The sequence below is a fragment of the Epinephelus lanceolatus genome, chromosome 1 (assembly GCF_041903045.1).
Source record: "Epinephelus lanceolatus isolate andai-2023 chromosome 1, ASM4190304v1, whole genome shotgun sequence".
In the NCBI taxonomy this organism is placed as follows: Eukaryota; Metazoa; Chordata; class Actinopteri; order Perciformes; family Serranidae; genus Epinephelus; species Epinephelus lanceolatus.
In genome coordinates this window covers 19,761,708-19,785,900 of record NC_135734.1, presented here as the reverse complement: position 1 = coordinate 19,785,900, position 24,193 = coordinate 19,761,708, and the positions used below count along the sequence as shown (strand labels likewise).

Genomic DNA, 24,193 nt, shown 5'->3' with positions numbered 1-24,193 from the left:
TGCCATTTTAACAATAGTAATAATGTTAGCTTCGCATTAGCTCACTATGTTAATATTAGCCTCAACTAATGTTGACTGACATCAGAAGTTGTTGTGTCTCTTTCTGTGATATTCAAACTGCATGTTTTGCATACTGTAATTCGCTTGCTGGATGCTGTCGGACTGCTGGTTCAAACATTGTGGATCTGGGGAATCGAAAAGTGTCAACTTGCTAGGAATGAATAACATTAACTTCAGTTTATTCAGGAAATTAAAGGAAAGTAATTGATTGGTGGAACACTTTTTGAATAACATACTTTTTAATCTTTGGGTCTGGGGAAGGTATCACGTGTTTTTATGTCAAAAGGCTCAATTCCAAGTAAAGTCACTAGTCATTGGTGTAAAAGTTCAAGTCAAGTTACAAGTCTTTTGGATTTTGTCTTGTCAAATCTAAAGTCACCAAATTTGTGACTTGAGTCTGACTCTAGTTCAAGTAATGTGACTTGAGTTCACACCTCTGGTAAGGTTCCCCGAGCTGCAGACTCTGCACAAGCACTGGCTACGTTAAAATAGAAGCATGGCAGGATTTCCTGTGTAATGACAACACTAGTCTCAGGGCACCCTGACTGCTGAGATCTGCTGTACTGACATTTCTTTTATCAATCCTGAAAGGACAGGAATGGCCATCTTATTTCACCATGACTCTTTTATTGTGTTATTGCTGTGTACAGCTGAAATGGGGCACAGGGGCCCAGTATTCCTAATGGCAACACAGATTAGAAACCACTTATGTTTCTATAGTTTAATGTTGCCAAAGGGGTGTAAAACACATCCTGCATAAGCTGGCACTCTGTCCTGGGAATCTTGCATACATACAAAGAAGCTTGTGTGCATTATTGAAAACTTCTTTCCACATTTCTCAGTTTTTTACTTAGATTTTTTTGGATTAGTAACTCAGAATGTGTCTAATACAGTGAAAGAAATTGAGAATAATGGTGGTAATAATAATAATAATAATAATAATAATAATAATAATAATAATAATAATAATAATGGTGTTGTTAGCATGTATTTCTGTTAGATAGTATCTCACATGCAATAACATCACACGCAACTCTTTCAGGTGACCTGATCTGACTGCAAAACTCAACAGTATCATCTGCATCTGTGTTTCTGTGCAACGGCATCCATTGTGGATTTTTTTTTTTTTTTTAACCCGGAGGCCACCGGGACACGAACAGTGCTGTCTCTCTCTACACGGGATCTTGTGTCCTCTCCACCTTCTCAATAATTCAATGGAAAGAGGAGACGTCAGCTCTGGTATAATTACTGTGTGAGGGTGACAAGCTCCTCTGTCAAGGGCAAGATGGGACCAAGCTTTACAGTACTGGAAAGAACTAAAGACACAGCAACAGTGTGTATGGTGCCTCTGTCGAAGACAAAAGCTCCAGCTTTTGCTGGAGATGATGAAACTGCAGGTAATGGGAGAAGGCATTGTGACAACAATAACTGTTTTTGTTTTTCTGTAAGAACTCAACTCAGTGTCTGATCATTGCGAAGCAGCTCATAAATGGAAATGGCATCGGCTGCAAATATTCAGTTTTACACCTGAGAAAAAAAGAAGAATCATTAGACACAGGTGCGACATTTTGGTTATGAGCTTTAATGTGCGTCTTGGGTTTTTGTGTTGTTCTGCAAGTTCTCAGCGGTCAGGAGGCAACACGATTCATCACTGTTAGGCAGAGAGGTGTGTGAGATCTGATTTCAGCTCTGGGCCCAGCTGAGACGACAGACCCTGTTAATTTAACACCAGCCAAACCCCAAACTTCCTGCTCAGAGAAACCCTCGGCATAAGCATAACCTGCCAAGATATGACTAAAACTGTTACTGTCACCGAGACCTAAAACCTGGCATGGGCAAAAGCTTGGCATAAGGCCCCCAGTTTTAAAGGAACTAGACGAAGCAGGCAGTCATTAGAAGAAGACGTTTTGACACACTGTCTCCCAGGGGTACCCAGGAAAAGGTCTGGACCCAAATGTATCAAGTCTCCTAGAGTATAGGAGTGTCTCATTCATCCTAATGTGAAAAGGCTGAGCTGATCCAAGACCAGCATAGATGATGAAACTCTTCTTATGTGTCTGAAACCATACAGAAGGTATGGTTTAGGGCAAATCAGAGATTTTATTATAATCTGCTATATTTCTTCAAATGTGAGAAATATTTTATGGCTTAAATATCTATTTTATTCAGTCTCTGCCTCATAAAACATGATGAAGCTTTTTAATAAATTTGAAAAAATAAATTTGAATTCTATTCCACTATTATTAAAGGCACCATGCAGGAACTGTTGGTTATTGTTTGTAAATGGTACCCCAAATTCACTCTACTTCACTCTAGTTTGTGGAATGAGCTTTGTCCACTTGCGTTTGTCCTATATTTGCGTTTTATTCAGCACAGTGTCTTCAATTTCGTAGCTTTCCCTTGGATGCATAATGCTTATGGTCTGGCACCTGGTTGCTACCTTTTTATAAAGTCCTGACCTCACCTGCACGCTTCGTCCAAGAACGTCTCAACACAATAAAATAAGAAAATACAGGCAGAGGGCAGAGTCTCTACAGCCATGCAAGTGGCTTTGTGAGGCTTTGAGATAATTGCTAACATCCCACAATAATAAAGCTAACGTGCTAATGTTTAGTAGATATGATGCTGTCCATCCATTCAGTTTAGTATGCTAGCATGCTAACACTGGCTAATTAGGACTCAGCGCAAAGTACAGCTGAGATTGACAGGAAGTATTTACAGTTATATGGTCATAAAGTTTTAACATTTTAGTTGGCTGATGGCATTATAGGTAAAGCCAGAGGGAAAAAGCCATTAGGATTTGTCTTCTAGGCACCATGGATACATGCTTTAAATTTTATTGCCAATCCATCCAATAGTTGTGGAGACATTTCACTAAAAATCTAAATCATCTAGTTGCTGCTGGTGTTAGAGGAAATGTCAGGGGTTCACCAAAGTCGGTAGGTTATGGACTATCTCTGGGGACCGTGAATGTCCGTAAAAAAATCCATAACAATTCACCCTATAGTTGTTATTTCATAAAATCAAAACATATCCATCATCTTGCACTTGTAACAGAAACACTCTTGCGCGAGGATCTCGACAGGGAGTAGCTTTGTGATTGTTTATGAGCTGTAAGCTATAATATTATTTCAAGCCCGCACACTGAGCAGAAAAGTGTGATTGCAGTTTAAAGTGAACTAAACTTTTAAAGGACATCTACAAACGCAGCTATGAGTTGTACATCTATAAACATCAAACTCCCCCGCCTTTACTTCTCTTTCTCCTTCCATCCTTATTGTCCTCCAAATCCCATGCCACTGAAGTGAAAAAAAACAATATCAAGAGAAAGTCACAACACAAGTTCCTGTAATTTTGATCATATTGAAATGTGTTGCATTTAATCAAAAGGCTGGTGTTTGCCGGTCTCCCTGCCATGCGTACCCCAAGGCGTGCACATCAGAAGCCAGCACAGAAAGGCCACATTAAGTGTTTGATGGCAGCCCAGAGACGACACAAAGAAGCTGTTTGTAACTAATTAGGTTTCGTTTGCCTCACCTAGATTTTAATTATGATTGGGCACTTCAAAAATGTTCACACCAAATATCTAGGTGCCTTCTGTCAAACTTCTTCAAAAAGGTGGGCAGGGAGAGGTAAAGGACAGTTGCTAATTAGCTTAGCATAAAGCAGCCTGTTGTAGGTATACCTGACTCAACACACAGCACCCAGAAAATAAACATTGTTATATTTGAAGAGCAGTGTTGTATGAAGTGTGCTTTCTGGCACAGCATTCTTTGAATCATGTTGCGCCATTCATGTAATATCAAAGATTTCAATGTTTTTATAGCAATTATATACATCATAAATCTTCTAACGCTAATTGACTCATAAAAGCGTCATGGTACGGCAAACCTCTGCTTCTCGCTGCAATTACGCAGCTTAGTTTGTCATTATAAAGATCATGGTAAATTAAATTTGGACCTCCAGGAAATGTTTTTAACATCTAAAGGTATCTACGCAGGAACTGACTTTGCCCCACCCCTCGCTACACTGCTTGTACATACACTGCAAGCTGTTGTAGGAAAGTCACAGTTTTTCTGTTAATAAAGGCTGCCGCCTCTCATGACCAAGTGGAGCTTCCATGTGTTGCTTTCTAGCTGCTGGTAAAGTGAAGGGGGTTGACCCTGAAGGCACTTCGGTCCTGGAGGTAAACAGATCTCCCCTGTGCTTTCTGACAGCGGTTGGGGAGCTGATACAGGAACGGAACTGCTCCTTCAGTGCTCATAAGTGAAAGTGAATGTGAAAGCCAACCCCAGATTCACTCTGGTTTTGAAACGAGCTTTGTCAATTTGTCATTTTGCCTTGCTATATTTGTGTTTTTTTGGTGCTGTTTGCATGAGTTTTGTAGCTTTGTCTTGTATGCGTGCTGCTCATAGACTGTTCAAATAATGGACATAGCTATCGTGACATCACCCATTGGTCTGTGGACTGCTGTTTTAAAGCCTTGAGTTGGGCATTTTGGCTGTCGCCATTGTAACACAGGGGTCTATAGACCCTTTTAGGGCCGATATCACAATGGCGTCATTTTATTAGCTCGAGGCAATACATGACTCTCCACCACAGGGCTGTAGGCTACACAGGAGTCTTGAAATGTCGTCTTGTTGTGTTACTGGGAGCCAGAATAGAAGGATTCATGGCTTATTACTCTAATTTTGGAGCCAGCCTCAAGTGGTCATTCAAGGAACTGCAGTTTTTGGCACTTTCACATTAGCTTCATTTTTCAGCCTTTAAGGGATGCCACTTGGTGCTGCTACTACCTGGTCGCTACAGTCCTGACGTCACCTGTGTGTCACTATTGGCTGGAGGCTAAAAGGCACACCCAGAAATGTCCTGAACATAGAGAGCAGAGGTCAAAGTCTCTGCCAATAAATACACCACCACACACTTCCAGTGAATCATAAGTGATGATTCAAAGGGGTTATTTTTGTATGAATCTATACCTTGTTTTGTTTTTTTCTTAGTAAAATCTTGCCTGGAATATATTTAATAAGGGCCCCAAATTTACTGTATTTTCAAGGTGGTTCGGCTCTCCCATCACATTCATAATTAGAGCTATCAGTCTTGAGGCTTACCACTCATTCAGTGTGATCCAAACTGATCATTTTGAGATTTGTGACCACCTTAAAATGATTCACTAGCAATTCCAAATTATTATCTTACCAGTCCTTTTCTTTCCACCATGACAGATTGCAGCCTAGAGGAAAACATTCAGCAGCTGAGGAGCTTCAGCGCAGACAGGTGATTCACTTCTAATGGATGTTAATGTGGTGGACACGACTGAGGATATTCCCAGTGGTGTACACTTACAGTTAATTGATAATTGAGGTCTATGAAAAGATGCACATTAAATCATGGCCAATGAGCCTGCCTATAAGGTTGCAGCAATTTAAAGAACAAGTCTCTAGAGTCTCTTAAGGTTTCCCACAACTGAAATGCACTCTGAATGAATAATTAAGGCGGAAATATTCTTAATTCATATTACCTTACTTAAGACATTACAATTTCAAACATGTAGCATATGCATAATGTTGAAATACATAAACACTTTCACCTCTACCAACTCCAGGTTGCACAATCCTTTAATGACTTCCTTGATGTCTCCTTATGTTACTGTTTGATCTGCATGTTTCCTGTGAGCCCATGTGCTGAGCTGTGATTCTGTGATTTACTTAAATCCAATATTTTCTCATATTTAACATTAATGATCTGTAACAGGTTGCACATACATACATGACTCTTTTGCTGCTCTTTGCTACCACCTGATAGCATAAATGTTTATTCTACAGTAGAGGCAATGCGTGAAATCTTTTTGGATTTTCCTCATGCATTTTACATTTACAGGTGCAAAGGAAGTTGTTAAAAACAATTAGGGCATATACTGACTTCCTCATTGCATTCATAATGTTTGATGATTTTTGCAGCACTCAACTGCCCTGGGTGCTATGGTTGAAATCATCACATTAAAGGAGCACTTCACCCCCCAAATAAACATTTGTGTATCAGTTACTCACCCTGTGTTACCTTGAATTTGTGAAGAAAATTGTGTTTTTCTTGCATGCCACCACAGTGAATGAAGAATCTAAAAATGAAGAAAACTCTTCATAAATTGGAGTAAAAGGGGGCCACGTTAAACAACAGCAAAACAAATTCAAAACATCAATTTACAAACACTAATTGGTCTGCTTTAAACAAACCCTGGTCTGCTTCCACGGATAGTTCGGTTCATCTGGAGTGGCGTGAACACTCATTCAAACTCTGGTGCAGACCAAACGAACCAAGCAAGTGAACCCTGGTGCGGACTGCTTACAGTGGGAAATGCAAACGGACTATCCAGCGAACCAAAGAGAGGAAGTGAACCAAAGAGAGGAAGTGACATAGAGCGCATTGCATTTTGGTGTTTGGCGTTTTTGTGGTGACCAAGCTGCCAGAAGGGATGGATTTCCGTTTTCGGTCCTGGCCAATCGATGAGCCGGTTTTTCTTCTTCCTCATGCCTTTTTCCTCCTTGCCATTGGTCGCTTTGGGCAATACCGCCCCCCCAAACGGACAGCTGTTGTAACTGCATGACATTGTCCAGGTGGTTTGGTCCGCTTTAAAAAGTGCAGTGTGAAAGTGAGCTGAACCAAACTAAGGTTTGAAATTTTTCGGCATTCCCCGCCCAATCGAACCCAATCCCCCGGACTATCCAAGTCTCATTTATCCAGTCCCATGCTCAGTACTTCCAAACAGACAGGCAATTCCAATAGAGAACTGACGTGAAAGTTAAACTTATCAGTGCACTCTTCAAACCCAGACTCCACTGACAAAAGCAGCAATTTTACCTCACTAAACATGGGAGCTGCTGTCTGTCACTACATAGCTCAGTTACTTTGTTTGTGTTAGTGTGTGACTTTGCTGAAACTGAACTAAACCTTTAAACCCCTTAAGTTACACAATAACACAAACTACAGATGGAATCAGCGGTAGACCCGCAGCTCCCCTATTCAGAGAGGAAAAATTGCTGTTTTTGTTAAAGGTAGGATCTGGAGGATTTTCAAACAAAACAAAATATAGACATATACAAATGAAATCCTGCTTAATCATCACCTATGGGCTTGTACTCATGTGTGGTGGTGACTCTGTTTGCAGAGCTCCTGCCCTTTAACTGTATTTTGATGTTTTTGTGAGCTCGGACCGCTTCTGGGCGGAGATTTCCCCAGCCAATGAGAGAGCGCAGGTGCCGTGCCCGAGAGTGTCCGAGCGTGTACCAGCGCAAGCCTTGCCTGAACCTCTTCTGTGAAGCTTTCTTCCATACCTCCGGGCTCTGTACACCTGGGAGAGTTGAGCCTGATGGGAGGGGCCGAATTTGAATGTGTGTTTACAAACAGCAACTGGAAAATCCTCCAGACCCTACCTTTAATGGAGTCTGGCTTTGAAGAGAGCATAGATAAAATTTCACTTTCAGCACAGCTCCCCGTTAGCAAGGGGAAGTTTGGGAAGTACTGAGCATATGACCAGATAAATGGGACTTGGGTTATACTGCACAATTGTGTAAGAGCAATTAATCAAGACTTTTATCTGTTTATGGATTCCTTAGTGACCATGGAGGCATGTGAGGAAAAACAAAGCTTTCTTCATAAATTCAGTGTCATACAGGGTGAGTAATTAATATACAAATAAACATTTGGGGAGGTGAAATATTCCTTTAATAAAGACATTTCTTCAAAATGAATGTGCATGATGATGCAAATGTATGAAACATGCATGCAAATCATTAATAAAATAAACTGGTGCAATGTTTCACTTCAGCATTAATAATACAACATTCCCCTGTATATAAAACAACCACTATTAGGTTTGAATCTTTAATTTTTACAGCATTAACTTTAATAAGACAAAATGATCATCGTGACTCCACTGGAAACTCTGAACTTTACTCACAGATCATATATGAGTAGACTGTGCATCTGGAATTGTTGATTTAGACATAGTCAAGACTTTAAATGATTACATTATAATAATAAATACTATTACTTACTATAAACAACAGACCTGGTGAATGTGTGGTTTCATCATCAAAGATGACAATATGTTAAGTCGTCCCTGTACAAAGAATGAAAGCACTAAACAAATGCTGGTAATCATCTTGTCACAACAATCAAGAAAAACAAGAATTTTGAAAGTCTTTAAGGAGTTATTTGCCCAAACATCTTATCATTGTCTTAAATCTCAACAGAAATAGCTTTAAACAGGTATTTCAAGACGTTTCTATCTCTTCTCATCTGGCGGCGCCGTGCGAGGATGGCGTGGTTCCATAAAGACAGAGGATCCTGAGAGCTGAAATGGGATCGGTGCGACTGTACAAACAGATCAGACAGGTTAAGCCAGATGATATCCCGTAGCCGTGCTACCTAGCCATCTTGTTGTTAGCCAATTAATGGCTCATTACCTGTTTAGTCGGAGCTGCGCCACCTCAGGTTACAAGGCCACCAAACCTGCACTTCACCCACTGGCTCAAATCTGATTAGTTTCACCTAACTGGCGCAGATCAAATGCTGTCTTTGCTTTTAAGTCCGAAGGATCGAGTTTCATGGGCAATGAAAGGGATGTTATTGACTAGTGGTGGAGAACAAATACTGATTATCTGCCAGGTATTGAGGATGAAAACATTTTTGTTTGTTTTTAAAGCTCATTGTCATCTGTTAATATGTTACAAGGAATACACAAAGTAGTAGATGACTGTGATCACTTTAATATCTCTATGAACACAGTCTGTTATGTTGTGTTTTTCTTTAACACTTAGCTAGTGTACATAGAAAGGCTGCAAAATCTGTCTTTATTTGTTTTGTGATGTGGTGCACAGCTCTAATGCACACATCCTTGCTAAGCGGTATGTTTGCACAGAATTATATGTACTATGCATGTGTGTCTGCACAGATGCAGGTTAGTGTATTCTGTGTGTTTTCAAGGACAACAGGGACTCTTTTCTCTCTGATCAGTCAGTTCTTGTATCTCTCTGCTCACTTAAAATGTTTGTTCTTCTTGCCAAACACAGGCCCATTAATAGTGCATGAATAAAAAAAAAAAAAAAAACACGAAGCAAATAGAGAGCAAAACAGCAGCAAACCACCAAACAGCCATGCGTACATTTATTTAATATTCTCTGTGCTTTCAGCCCAAGCTGCTCGGCCTGCGCACTGTCTAGTCAAATCATGACGACCAAGATTAATCTGGCTCTTTAAGAAAAAAACATCATTGAGCACTGTATGCAGAACAGCTTTGGGTTGTACACTGTAGGTATAGAAGGGGAGAAGTGTTTTATTTAAGCATCTTTAAGGTGCTGTGTCTTTATATTAACTGTATTATGGTACAGCTGGGTTCGACAGAGATGAAGCGAATGCCCATTTTGCACGCAGTCCTTTGAACCCGGTTTGCACAAAGTGAACTTTGTACTCAGTCTGATGCGTTTTATACTCCATAAAAATATTCCCATGAGAACTTACAGTGGGCCCGAAGTGGAACTGGACGGATGTGAACGCAGTAACTCAGCTAATCAATGTGTTAGTGTTTAAGTGTAAGATAGGGAATGGCTTTGTCCAGAGGCCTTTCACATGGTAAGTGAGGCTAATCTCTTAGTATTACTATGGCCAAACCAACCATTTCTAATGGCAGACAGTGGGCTTTTGAAACTCATTGAAAGCTGGGTGGTGTGATAGACTCGGGGGAAATTTCCTGGCAAGTGCTGAATTTCAGCTGCCCTTTTATTCACATAACACACACAAATGTCTTTATCTCTCTCAATCAAAAATACACATTCCCCCTACCTCTCTGAAACACACACACTCTCTCTCGCACACACTCAGAGCACGGGGCCAGGTGGTGTGGTTAGTGCCAGATCTTGCTCTCTGCTCTCCTGAGTGCAATTGGTAACCTGAGCTGCCTGTTTGAATAACTCAGTTATCCCAAAAGCTTCCTCGCTGCAGAGACATCATGGACCAGTGCCCAAAACACACTTTGTCCAAGCTCCTGATAGTCACTGACTGCGAGATGAATATTGAAATTCGGCTTTGAAAGTCACTTTGACTGTCTTGAGTTTGCTTATCATGAGAAAAGAGTTAAGAATTAAAAGTTGGCTCGATAGCCTCACGGGCGCAGCTTGTATCCAAAATCTGTCATCCGAGTGTCACTCGGTGTAAGTTAGTCCGTGTGAATGTGTCAGCTGATGGGATGCGACAGCCAGGCCCAGGGCCTCCTCATTTAATTAGGAGCCCGCCTTGTTTTGGGGAACTCACAACCAAACCTGTCTCCCATCATCTCCCGGGGCATTTTCTATTTTGAAACACCATTCAATGTAAATTTAGCTCAGACGTGTTCTGCCGTAGATGTATCCTGCAAGTATCCAATGTTCTGCACCACATCGAGGATAAACTGTGCCTGTCAGGGCTTTGCTCGCTATCACTGTCACTCAGTTGTCCTGCAAATATTTGTCCTCACCCTCTACCCCCTCCCAACACCACCAAGTAAACCTTGCATAATACTTTTAATTTCCTGCCGTCCTTTGCTTATGTTCCCTTGTTTTTTGTCCAAACTTTGAGTCAGAAATGTGCTTTAAAATGTATTATGATCATGATGACAATTTAATAATCATGAATACTTTTAAGATTAGTTGTTGGATTGGTAACAGACATTAACAATGTCTATGATTCTTTTTTGAGTTTGGCCTCAAGCTAGTGTTGAGTAGTAACTTAATACTCTGAAAGAGAACTCTTTCTAACTCCCTGTCCTTTCATTGTACAGTGTCGACATGACGATGACAGACATTTGTGTAAAGTTAAATGATAACTTCTGGGAATATTTTTACAGTGAAAGTGAGACTCCCATGAGGTCTTCTGAACAGTATCAGGTGTTCTATGTCAAAATGTGGCACATAGAAACTTTTGCTTTTGCATGTATAAAAAAATATTGACTTCCTGACTTGGTATTTTGCCAATCTCTCTAACCTGTCAGATACTATAGTACCAAAAGTATGACAAAGATGATGAAAGCAGTCAATGCAAAACTCATAATACAGGGACACAAAGTGCTTAGTGCAACTTTTTAAAATCTTTAATGCTCTTTTTTTTTTTTTTTTTTACTGTATACAAAAGTTAAAACCAAGCAGCAACATCTGGGGCTGAAAAATGAAGCGGACATGGAAGTGCCAAAAACTGCAGTTCTTTGAATGACCACTAGAGACTGGCTCCGGAAGCCAGTCCATCCCCATAGACCGTCATGTTAAAATGCTCAACTTTACAGCAACAATAAACATGTTTACAGCCTACAAAATAAGTGCTGGTCTCTATAGCTTATTTCCCTGATCATGACAACTGTACAGGGGATACATTTTTATATAACTCACCAGTTTACATTTTAGTAAGGCTTAGCTGCAGACACATTCCATATGTAGTTTACATGACATGCCCCTACAAACCCTGCCCAGCACTACTACAAGACAAACCCACCATTGCAATGGCTATCTGAACCCTGCTACAATGCGATACACTGTAGTAAATAAATGAGGCCAAATATAGCAATAATTCACTTCATAATCCATTATACATAAAGACCTGATTCACTCTATAAGTAATGACATGTAACCCTTGCCATTACCTTTACCCTTACCTTACCTTAACCACCTCCCTTTTAAGCTAATATTTCATAGCTAGCTAATCACAAACTTAAAATTTTCACCAGGGCTTCTGCTTCCAGGCCAAGGAGCCAAGGGGGCTGATCGTGGAATGACGTCAAGCTTCACAATGGGAGTTCACAAACCATGGGTGACATCTAGGTAGCTAAGTCCATTATCTTTACCATCTATGGTTAAAACTGGCATCTCAGAACATTCATGACAATACAACTGAGATGGCTTTTTTGGTTTATGGCTTTTTTCATTTATTTCTCGTGTTGTCCTTTTGGCTCTTTATTTGATAATTTTCTAATATTCTTGTATGTATATTTTTCATTTTTTAAACCTTGTGTAAAACAAAAGGGCAAGCAATTGTACATGGAAGCCTGTTTCTAACTGTGCATGTAACAATAAACATGTTGACTTGACGTAATAATTGAACTCATAAGTGTAGATTTCAGCGGGAATACAAGGGATATGTCCTCAACAGAAGAAGAAAAGAAAGAGGGAAAATTCAATTTTTTCACTCTGTTGTCATACATACGGGCCTGAAATACACACATGCACAAACATGACCTATACATGCATTAAAGAGAGAGATGTCAGAGCGAGGGGGCTGCCCATGGACATGTGCCCCAAGCAGTTGGGGTTCAGTGCCTTGCTTAAGGAGCCTCGGAAGTGCCCAGGAGGAGAACTGACATGTGTCCAGCTACCAGTCTACGCTCTATATTTGGACTTGAACCAGTGACCGTCCCATTCCCAATTCAAGTCCCTATGGGCTGAGCGACTGCCCCAAATTCCCAATATTAGGAATTTTGTCAGAGGACTTTTATTTTGACAGAATTTAAGACATAAACACCATAATTTGATGCAGAAAAGGCACAAACTGGTGCATCGAAATATAGTGTTTTGTGCTTGAAATCTTCTAAATCATCAGTTTCACGTGTCCCCCAGTGTTAAACTGAAACCTACGCCCTTGGTTGAATTAAATATAAAACATAAGAATATATTAATGACTAAGTAAGATCCTGTTTTACTGGTTACAACATAAAATCCACGGTTATGTAAAACTGTGGGAAAGGCGACTGGTTGAATTATTAATGTATTGCGCGCTCTCTCTCTCTCTCTCACACACACACACACACACACACACACACACACACACACGTCCCTGTCACAGCGGCAGTCAGCCCGGGGGCGCCCTCTATGGGCTCAGCACGGCCCTGCAGCAGCAGCAGAGCGCCTCCTCCCTCCTCCTGGAGCCGGAGTTGCATTCCAGTCCTCTCCTCTCCATTCACACGCAGGGAGCCGCCGGAGTGAGAGCACCGCCGCTCCGTGACCAGAGTGGAATGTCCCCAAGTTTTGGAATTTAAAACCATGGCGAGGATATCTAACCTACGGATCACTTGAACCTGTAAGTACCGTGAAAACTCCGGCTCGGGGCTTTTTGTCGCGTGGAAGGAGCGTTTTTTTTTTTTTTTGGTGGAGCCGGCTCAAATATTTAGGTTACATTTTTTCCCCTGCTCCCTCTCCATTGCTCCGTGTGGTGAGTTTGTCGTTATGTTTCACCCCCTTTCCTCGCGTCTCTCCGTGGTGTGGTTTCTCCACGAGTTTAAAGCCCAAACCCGTGCGTGGAAAGCAGGATATGTAGAGTAGCTGTAATATGCAGTTATATAGGTGTGTGTGGAGGCTCGTGTTTGTGTTTGCGGTGTGCTGTGTGACCACCAGTCGGATTAATCCACAGCAAACTGTAAAACTGCGCATAATGTGACGCTTTAGCTCGCTAACTTCATGAATATGGACATTTGTGTGCTTTAATTATTGGCGGTAAGCACCTGGCGCGTGAGACTAAAGGAAACGTGGGTGTTTTTGTAAGTAAGCTCGGATTTGGTGCAGTGTAAGGTGAGTTTGTAGCTGCTTGGCTGCGGTGAAAACACACTTTTCTGATGTGGAGACGCTTCCTCGTGCTGTAATGTGTCATAAAAGAAAGCTCCCGGACCAGTTGTTGGGGACACAGACTAGCAGCTAGCAGGCTTATCTGGCTGTTGCATTGCCTCAGAGGAGGAATGCCACCACCACCACCTCCACCTCCACCATACATAATTACAGGTATTCACGGAGCTGACACTCGCTGTCGCCTGGATAAATAGTCCGGGGAGGCTGGAGGAAGCTGCATGTCTTTACATTAAACATTTGCTGCTTGTTTCTCCTCCTCCACACACACACACACACACACACACACACATTTTAATGCATCCTGCCCCGGCTTTCCTAAACGGACCTAAGGGAGGAGTTGTGTAGGGTGTCTCCAGAGGGACGTGGTGCTTGCCTTTTAAAAACAAAAAAAAATCGATTCACCTATTAGCTTTGAAATAATTAGAAATTGTGTTGGTGTGCTGTGAAAAGACGCGTTAATCTGCAAACGAATGAGAGGCAATTTGTAAAGCTTTGTTATTCGACATCAATTGAATTCCCCTTTTGAGCAGGGATGGAGTGGCGAGGGCTGTCTGTGGGTGTGTGGAGTGCGCATTGGTTGTCAGCTATTGAAAATGCTCTCATTGCTGTATCGGATTCTCCTCAGTTCTGTTTTTTTTAATCAAATCCTGGTTAACCAAATTAGACTACCCACCCCGACCCCGCGCGCACTACGTGAATTCATTTGGAGCCCATTTTAAACATGTATTCATGAATCATATTAGATGAGCAAAGGCTTGGACATAATTTTAACCTTTTTTTTGGAGGAAGAACAGGGGGTGTGGGCCAGGCTGGAGCCTATCACAAAAAAAATACTGCAATATTCATTAATATGTAAGAGGGAGTCCTGCTTGTGTTTACTAGTATAGGTATTGATGGGTGTATTTTATGCACAGGCGTTATGTGACTGACATGATAACTCTTGATCATAAGTGACATGACCCAATTTTGCCTCAGTTCAGTCAAGCAGCAGCTCCTTATTGACAGTTAAACGCGGTGACCATCATTCACATTGAAATGATGTGGGATTTGAACCGTGAAGTGAGTGTTTGTTTAGGAGGTGGTGCCCAGTCGCAGCTTTAAATCATTCAACCGCAGGCAGACTGACATGTCACCAACCACACAACAGATGTGTACCTAACTCGTTCAGTCAAAACAAGCATTATTTTACATCAGTGTGTGAGTGACAAGCGAGGAGTGGCAGTAACTAACCAAACATAGCAATGACTCGCATGTGTGTGCAAAGACTACGTAATCGCATTTTGTTTTATTTAGCTGAGACAAGGGTGGAAGTGACACAATGTTCCAGGTTGCCTGGGTGAAAAGTGTGCATCATAATGATATATGCACATGTGGACATGTTCTTATGTGACTTAAAATAGGAGCTGAATTGGGAACAATCTGTACGAAACATGATGATTATCCCGCCACGTTTTCAAAAAGTTCCCACCTTGCACAGCTGAGATCTTCAGAAAATCATTTTTTTGGCAAAAGTGTGACCTTGTATGGCATTTCACATGAAAGCTGGCAACCCAGCCAGAAAATTACAAGCAATTTGCCTCTATCTTCCCTAATTATGATACAGATCTGCCCCACAATAGACCAGCAGTGTCATGCATTTTGAAAGTCTGCCCCGTCCGGTCTGGCTGCTGCCGTGAAGGGTAAATCTGTGATGTCCAAACTTTGGAATTCGAGCTGACGTGCACTTTGCACCCCGCCGGTCCTGCCTTTGTGTGGCTCGCCCCCCCTGTCGCATTCCTCTGGACCTTTCAGTGAGTGCCATATTTAAGGTCTAATTAGATTGTAGATGGATGACAAAGCAGCAGAGCTGTGCTCAAGTGAGAACTGAATCGTGGCTTCGCACTGTAAAACTGGCCCTGAATATTCTGTTTCATATTGATGAAGGATTTTAGAGAAAGGAATTAAATGAGTAGAAATGAATTGAATTCCATCATGCTCACATGGGACTTTCTCAGTTGGAGTGAAAAACTACTTCTCGGGGTCACTGGAATTGTTTATATATGTGAGCGGACTTTAAGTGCATAACTGTATTCTTCAGGGTACACTGTACTGTGATTCATTGCTTTCATGCAGCAGGTCGATATATGGACTGTGTTCACGCTCGCAGTGTGCTGTGTCTGTGTGTGTGTGTGTGTGTGTGCTGCTAGACTGCAAAATCCAGCTCCTTTTTCCAGTTTTCCTTACTGTTCGACATTTTAAACCAGTGTGACAACCTCATGTTTAGGCATTTCCTCTTCTCGCCTTTTCTCTCTGCCTACTCCTCTGCCGTTCTTCCTGCCTCCAGACTTATGCTGCCACTCAGGCTTTCTTTCCTCGCTCTCGCCTTCTCTCTCCCTCCCTTCCTGTCAGGAGCCCCACCATCGTCTGCGACTACCTCCATCCTTCCACGCCACCTCTCTCTCCGCCCTTACCTTCATTTTTCTGATGCGTCTCCCCATCATCTCTCCTTCGCTCTTACTCTTTGTCTAGTTGCGTGCTGGTTCTTCCATCCCTCTCTTCATCTCTCTCTGTCTGTGCAAGCGAAAGGCCTTCCTCACTCCTCCATCGTCATCCTCTCTCTCTGTCCAGACGGCCTGGCATAATTTTCAGCAGTCTTACAACTCCCCCATTTTCTGTTTTTCAACCAGTTCTCCAGTACATTTCTGGTGGTATGACTAGTCTTCATAGCTTAGCTTGGTGCACGATGAAGCATTTACTACAGCTTTAGGAGGATCCCCTCTCAAACCAGTACAGGGGTTATAAAGGCGGCGAGTGTCTGGCACACCATGGTCTTAACTCTGTCCCCCACGTGTGATCGAGGGCTTCCTTGGCACGGCAGCGCTGTAATGCAATATCTGCTTTCATATCCTAGCCAGTGGAGATGGCGTGTTTTTATTACATAAGTTTTCATTTCTGTCAGTCTTGCTAAAGAGGTTAGCCGTGTCGCCGGCGCTCTGCTCCGAGTGTGTTTTCATTCAATCTGTGTCCGTCTGTCTTTTGCTCTTTTTCAACACCTCAGTTCAAGTTTCCTCTGTTTTGATCTTCACTTCCTTCCTTCCTTGCTTCTGTCACATCCTCTCCTACTTTTCCATGTTGTCACCTCTCCATCTCTTTCTGAGCCCTGTCCCACCCTCTCTCTGTCTCTCAATTTGAGTGTTTTTACTTGGTCTCTGGGGTTTGTGTGGCGCCCTGAGGTGAGGAGCCACACAGCAGCAGCAATATTAAAACGCACTAAAGAGGGACCAGCAGCAGGGCTCTACCCGAAGGCCCTGTCGTACACACAACCACACACACACACAGCTCTCATGGTGCTAACACCTCTCCAGCCGACAAGCCTTAATATGAAATAAACTCACTCGCCAATACCTGGCGGGCCTGTCTTGACTGACTGCTCAAATAGGAATGACCTCCATTTGGCCCGAATAAGAGGCTGGGATTGAGAGTCAGTGGGCGGTGTTGAACTGCAAAGTGCTGGTGCATTACGAATCATATCAAGGGGTGAGTTTGCAGGTGAGCCAGCAGCATAAACCCTCATCAGCGCCAATCAGAAGTGAATTTAAAGGCAGACTGAGTTATCTGCAAGCTTCATCACATTTTTAAGAAGGCGAATGCACTCAGGGCTGCGGTCTTACTTTGGTCCCCGGAAACCGCCCGAATTAGAGTGTGCATGAAGTGAGGGCCAGCGTGGAGAATTTGAAATGAAAGCCTTTTCTGTATTGTTTGATGCCTTGACCTTCTTAAAATAAGATTCCTTGTTGCATCCCTCACTTCAGATGTAGCAAATAAATATGACCACTGTGGTGGCAGTGCAGAAATTTTCTCAGCCAGAAAATGGCTTTTTCTTTCTTTGAGGGAAGCAGCCTTAGTTTCTCTGTCTCTGTCGTGCTCATCCAAGTGAACTGTCTGTTATGTATAATTAATTTTCTCCTCTCTCCCAGTTTATTTTTATCGCCCACTTTTAACCATTCCTTCAAAGGACCCCTCCCCCGCTTCCGTCCTCCACAGTGCCTGCTGAAAGTGACAGCTGCTCGGGTACGGGGGATGCTTTTTGAAGCAGGCACTAAAAAGGCCACTCACTCACGACGACTTGGAATAGCAAAATCTCTGCCGCTCTGACAGTATCAAAAACATGCCTGCTAATCTGGCTGCAAATTGAAAATAAACTCTGTCTCCACTGTAGTCTGTGTAATCTGTTGGGGAACAGAATTTACATGCTCTCCTTTTGTTCAAAGAGTTGTTGATTAGTTTGGTTGACACATAAAGCGGAGTGATGAGATTGACTTAAGTAGGGCAGGAGGAACTTGTTCACCATTTTGCAGGCACTTAATTTCATTGACAGGAGCAGTGCATTGGATTTATTTTCTTGTGAAATCAAATTGACAAGCTCTCATAATTTGTGGAATGGGCTCTCATCCAAACCAAGGAAACACTGGTTGTGTTTGACCCTTGGTCCCCTGGCACGTCACCACTGAGATTGAGTTACAGTCATCCTGAAGGTTCTGCCTGAAGGTCCAAAGATACAGCGTTGACCCCGGTTCCACTTCTGACCCAGTGGCCTTGTGTAGAAATCCCTCCGCCCCCACAGCTAGTGGGCACGGCCTCGGCATATGAGGTTTCCTCCGCGGCATGCCAATGCTCTTGTCAGCATTCTGTCCGTTCCCCCTCAGACACTGACTCAGACAAGCAGCTCGGGTCCCCGATTTGTGTGGACATAAAAAAATGGCTTCTCTTGTTGCATGTCTTCCTGTGAATAAGAGCTGGGGCCTGTTATCGATCAGGAAATCACAGTTCCTTCCGGTAACCTAAGACAACAACTATACTGTCATCTGCATTGTTCTTTAATTTTATTTCTTGGCTGTGCAGCTGGCAGGGCAGGTTACACACAGTACCATCTGTTATTATGCTATTCCTGTATAACTTGTATTTTTTTCTTGTGTAGTTTCTGTAGAGTGAGTCTTCCAAAATCCTTCTACAGGATACGTATTCTTTTTGCATGTGTTCCTCCGGTCAGGCTTTAAACTTCCTCACTGAAGAATAAGAACCATAGACTGCATAAATATAACGGATGTGGTAGGGCGGGGTATTGGTACTCAATAACTTAAGAATATAGACTTAAATAACCCACTAACCAAGTAGTGCTAAAACTCCTTCAGTCAAACGATATCTGAATTTGATTCTTTCTTTACCCAGATCCAGAAAAAAGACTATTTGTATGGCTTTGCTCGCAGCCAATCAATTGTTCCCTGTTAATTCAATGCAACATGTGATTGTCCAACTACCACCGCAGCTACAGCTCATACAGTCTGTGGTGTGGTGAAGTTGAGTGCAATATTCTTACAAAATTGGCAGCTCAGCGTGCATTGATGCCGCCAAAATGTTGTAAGTATAGCTATACTATACGACTGTGGCGTCAGGTGGTATTTTGTGCAACCCAACCAAATGCTTCCATTCATATGAAGTGTGTCGAATACGGTAGAAAAAAGGTATCAGGTGAGCTACTCTTTTGGTATCTATATTACTTTTAAGGGTACTGGTATTGGTATTTTGCATCATACTTTTTTAAGCAATACCCAGCCCTAGGACATAGCCACTGTGACGGCACCTATTGATTTGTAGCCTCCAGTTTTGAAGCCTCGAGTCTTGCATTTTTGCTGATGCCACCTTAGATTTTTAGAGCTCAAAGTGACCATATTCGACTCAAATGGTGGAGCTGTGGAGGAGCAAGGAGTGGATTTTACTCATAGACAGTAGCGATGCCTTGCAGACACCTTGTCACTCAAAGTGGCCACGCCCTTAAATATGTGTAACTTGAAGCCTTAGATAAAACGTGAATGTGAATTCATGCAGTTGTCATGAATGGTGAAATTAGCTATAAAGACCAAAACTGTTTTTCTTTATTACGCTGTAAATGTTTATTACTGCCATAAAGTTGGGCATTTGAACATGAGTGTTGATAGGGATTGAGTCTATTTTGAAGCTAGCCTCAAGTGGCCATTTGAGGAACTGCAGTTTATGGCTCTTCTGCGTTGGTGTAATTTTTTAGCCCTGCAGGTTGCCGGTTGATAGAGCTGTGTGGTGGGGAAATGGCGTTGCAAATTGCTTCCACATTCAGTTTACATTGAAGCCATAGGCAGCAGTTTAATTGTACACTGTAGGTAGGACTCATTATATTCTTTATTCATTTATTTTTCTAAATCTGGGTATTTTTCAGGGTTTATTTGGCAAAAACCATGTGGGATCTTGATGGAAATTGTTTTAATGTGATCTGCTCCTTTAAAGAAATCTTGATATTTTGTTGTTGATAATCAATAAGACATGAAAACGATAAGCATCAACTACAGGGCTCAATGAATACAACATATAATAGTGTTCTGTTGATTGCACAAGTCTTGATGTGCATGATAAGGTGTCACAGTATCATTATTTTGCTGTTATGTCAGAATATGCCAGCACCTAAATGTAGGGATGTTGTCAGCGCCATCACTCATACCCAATGTTTGCCTTCCTGAGTTCCCCTTGAGCAAAGAACACCAGATTCCACCGGTTCAGTGAAAAAAAGGCAGATCTTTGAGTATACTGCATCTGGCCCAGGCTGTCAGTATCATCGGCAGAAAGTGTGTGTTGCTGATGCTGAGATAGTCTCAGTTTAGATGAGGGAGCCTACTGGTTGTTTACCGTGCTCACTAGAGTCTGTCTGCCTCTTCAGGCATGTTTGGCTTGTTAATGAGAACCACTGTGTGAGAGAGGAGGCAGCGCACTGTGTGTGTATGTGTGTGTGTGCGCCTGTGCGTGTATTTGCATTGAGATAAGCAGCGCATCCTCAGCGCGCACACTATACAGGATGATGGTATACAGGATGCTATCTGAGCGTGTTTGTGTGTGTGGGAGCGTGGGGGCTCCTCGTGTTTAATGTAAGGTAACACTCTGTACAGTGGAGGAGATGAAACAGGGAAGAGTTTACACAGGCACATAGCCATTTATTGTTGTGATTAATGTTAATGGTGCAGCAACTCATAATTGCTCACTTCTTTTTTTCCCCCTTCTCAGTCTCTCCTACTTCTTCATTTCTGTCTTCCTTCCTTCTTCCCCCTTCTTGCATATACACACACCCTCCTGGTTTCTGTTGTATTTACCAAGGGGAATCTTAAATAATTCAGGCGGTCTGTTCTCCCCAGCGCTGTAAATAAGACTAATAGAAGGCGGGCCTTTGAAGAGAGCCACTTGCCCAGGGAAAGCATGGCCGTGGGCTAGCCTATAAATTAGCTAGCTGCCTGTCTGGCCCCTTTACTGTGGCTGTTTTGTGGACTAGCCAGCCAGCAGCAACCCCCATGTTAGCGGAAGGAAGGGCGACTTATTCCAAAGAGGTCAGCAGTACGGTGGTGTCGCCCCTGAGGCTGTGGTGGGCATTGAGAAAGTGTGTGCATATGCGTGTTGGACACAAGCAGAACCGCTCTCCCTTGCTTCTCCCTGAGTTGCACTTTTGGCTTGTGTCTGTGTGTGTGCACACTTGCACACGCTCCATGGCTCATAAACCACACACTCTGATGTCAGCACCTGCATGTGTGTTTACCAGATGGAGATAAGTGCTCATTTATTCATTTTGTTTATCACTCATTTTTTCCCCCGAGTGCCTGGCACTCTTTAGATGTGGGCTGGTGCTTCTGGCTAGTTTTGTGTGTGTGTGTGTGTGTGTGTGTTTGGTGAGGTCTTATGCAGTCACACACTTCACAGAAAACCAGTCAATAAAGGAAAAAAACATTTTCGTTTTTCAGCGTAACAGAATGGGCAGTTAGCCTTCTTAAATCCACTATGCGATCCCACTTCAGCTGCAAAAAGAAGGGTAGATTTTGAGTAGCTTTAGCTCTAAATCACTTTGGAGCACTTCCCAGCCTCTCACCTCCCCATGTTTAACTCTCAGTAGCCACTTTTCCACAGCAGGGCCAAGTGGGACCTGTCAGGTTTTTGGGCCAACTCAAAAAACTTTTCTAAGCTCAGATTGAAAGCAGTATTAGTTCATTTGAAACTGTATCCTGGATTACAAATAATTGCTGTTAACAACAGCAACAGACACTGTTACCACAGACATGTTATTTTGAAGAAAACTGGAACATAAATAAGAGTGCAAGCCTGTTAGACTTCGTAGTAGGAACAGGGCTCCAACTCCACAGCCCTAATCACAGTGTTATGTCCTTGCCTGAGAAATTGTTTGGATTCCTGGCATCCATTGGCCCATGCTTACGGCTGAGACAAACTCAAGTTGTCAAATTACAAATGTAGTCTGAAACTCCCCTTAAAACTGTGCTGAAGCAGCAAAGAATAGCCTACACCTCCCTCCTCTACTACCTCCTTTTCTTTCCACAGCCTCTTTGTCATCTCCCCCTTTTGTGCTCCTCTCAAAGGGTTAAAGAGGGAGAAGTGATGAGTAGCCCGCCGAGCCTGGCCTCCATTGTGTGTTGGCATTGTGCCACTGCATAGCATGTCGACCATAGACACATGTACAAGGGACTTTTCTCTACTCACATGCGCTACAGTTACCCCGTAATACTACCCCCACCTCCTGCAAATCAATGCAAATACTTTCCAAAGGTTAGTGGCATTAGAAGGCTAATGATAACACTGACATTTCATAGGCAGCTTAATCCAAAAAGGGCCTCAAATGAAGTTTAAAAGCTTTTCTCTTGCATAACAGTGCTGCTCTTGTGGGCCCTAACTTCTTGGTGGCTGAACAACTTGGACAGCCTTATCCTTACATCCATCAGATTTAGACAAAAGTTTTAGGATGCTCCTAAAAGACCGGTTGTTTTTCCTCAGCTCCCTCAGTGGAAACATGTGCTCGAGGACCATAAAACCCTTTTCCCTCCCTTTCCTCCCTTACATAGCTTGTTAAGGAGAAAACCACTCGACGGCATGTTGTGTAGAACATTGGTGGCTGCTCAGCCTAATTCTTTTAGCAGACCTGGGTTACCTCCATGCTGCAACGACGTCCCGGGGGTGCTTTTAAGTCGTCTCTCCCTCCTCAGCCCCATGCAGAGGAGAGGCAAGCAAAGCTGGGGCACTTTGGGAATACGTACTCCAGGCCAGACAATGGTGGACCGATGGCAAGGGGGTTGGGTGTCGATTGTAACCAAAAATAGAAGACGAACAGGAGGAGGAGGTCTCCAAACTGGAATGAGGGGTGGGATAGGGGGAGGTCAGAGGTTAGACTGATCCCTATTTTAAAGGTGGAGTGAGGCCAAAGAGGTTTTATTGCCAAGGCCCTCGTGTTGCTTTTTTTGCCCAGTCTGGGGTGAACCTCTGAGCTGCTACTGCGTCGTGGGGGAGGGGCTTTTAGGTGGGTGTGAATGTGAGCTACTCATTGCTGTCTCATGATGGCTCCAGTTGTGCTCGGTGACCTCTGACCCTGACCTCTCCCCATACCAGGAGCTGTCACATAGGTCAGCGGCATGCCAACTCCCACGTGAAGAGAGGTAGGGTAGCTAAGAGCCTCTTTAAGTGTTGCTCCTTGGTTGTTTCTTTTTGTGTTTGAGTTTGCCTGGTGAGTCTGTTCTCCCGGCTGATAGATTTTCTGGTGCGGCTAAGGAGGCCGAGCATGTGACGAAGCAGCCAGCAAACATGAAGGAATGCATCAGCGATACCATTCAGCTCTTGTTGGGCTACAGCATTCCAAATGCAATGGGGTGTGTAACTTGTGACTGGTGTGATGTGCTGATGCGTGGCAGCTGGGAGGAGTTGCTTCCATTCTTTCCAAGTCTTTCTCTTGGGGCTGTCCTCCCACCTCTGCCTCACCAAGATCCATGATTTCCTTGGCTCCCAATGCATGTGGAGGAATGCGGCTGTTCTGGTTGATCGGCTCGGCCCTCCGTTGTTCCTGAGTGTGACCTCATTTGGCTCTTGAGATCAGCGTGACATGGCCCCTGGTGCACCAGCAGACTCACTCTGCCTGCCCTCTGACACATGACAGATAGTATTTGTCCAACTGGCACTTGAGGCAACACTAAATGTTGAGTGTCGCTTTGAAAACAATGGCACAAAACCAATGATTAATTTTACAACAGACAAACAGGGCAGGAGAGTTTACGTTTTCCAAGCAAGGACATCATTAAGCTGAAACACAACTTCAGAATTGGCCATGCATTAATTTTCTTTCCCCAAACTGCTAAATAAGACACATTTCTGAGCCATCACCACATGTGCTGTTCTCAAAACATGGCATAAGCTTTTTTTAGCTCATTCAAGAAGCACACCTCATCCTGCCCTCGGCAATCAGTGCTGCAGTCAAACTTGGCCACAACACAGACACATTTTCAAAAGTAGTCCATCTCCCAGTCTGCTTGTAGCTGCATCTACATAAAAGCCTTGAGCGTTTAGATTTGTGAAAGGGCGGGAATAGGAGAAATCTGAACAAAATGATGCCAGAGCCAGCACCTTGGCCAGAAACGGCTGAGGGAAAAGAAGGAGACAACAGAGGAGTGAAGGGA

The 24,193-nt window shown here is 43.0% G+C and overlaps 1 protein-coding gene across 4 annotated transcripts in view; it reads left to right on the top strand.

Annotated features, from left to right (window-relative positions):
* The first annotated feature begins 13,039 nt into the window (after nt 1-13,039).
* Nucleotides 13,040-24,193, top strand: part of plxna1b (plexin A1b) — a 218,672-nt gene continuing 207,518 nt past the window's right edge. For all 4 annotated transcript variants that reach the window (XM_033626487.2, XM_033626485.2, XM_033626486.2 and 1 more), the window contains exon 1: nt 13,040-13,155. The gene's annotated coding sequence lies outside the window, so the exon portion shown is untranslated. The remainder of the gene's footprint in view (nt 13,156-24,193) is intronic.